Source organism: Scylla paramamosain, chromosome 13 (assembly GCF_035594125.1).
Source record: "Scylla paramamosain isolate STU-SP2022 chromosome 13, ASM3559412v1, whole genome shotgun sequence".
Lineage (NCBI taxonomy): Eukaryota > Metazoa > Arthropoda > Malacostraca > Decapoda > Portunidae > Scylla > Scylla paramamosain.
The window spans coordinates 7,546,999-7,547,500 of record NC_087163.1 but is presented as its reverse complement, the minus strand read 5'-3'; positions in this window follow the sequence as shown (position 1 = coordinate 7,547,500).

Here is a 502-nt window from a genome sequence, read left to right as displayed (position 1 = left end):
TAGAGAGGTGGACAGAATAGGAGTGAGCGAGTCTAAAAAGTCTTGTGCAGCGAGGTCGCGGGAGAAGGGAAGGCATGCAGCAAGCAAGATCAGAAGAGCAATTGGCATGAAAATAGCGGAAGAAGATACCAAGAGAATAAGCTGTGTTAAACCAAGGTTTTGGAAGGTTTAGGGCGAGAGAGAGAGTGAGAAATGTACGCCTCCATACCAGACACATCTGTTATGCGTTCAGCACACAGAGACGGGTCTCTGATACGGAAGCAGTAGTCATTCCATGGAAAATCAGAATAATACCTCCTCAGGTCCCCCAATTAGCAGAGGCAGAACGCCAGAGGCACCTCCGTTTTGGGGAATCCTGGGGAAGGATTGGAGCGATGGGACAATATACAGATATGAGGTTGTGATCGGAGGAATCTAACTGAGAAGAATGAGTGATAGCATAAGCAGGATATTGGGCGTATCTCCAAGACGGTTAGGAATGTAAGTAGAATGTTTCATCAGT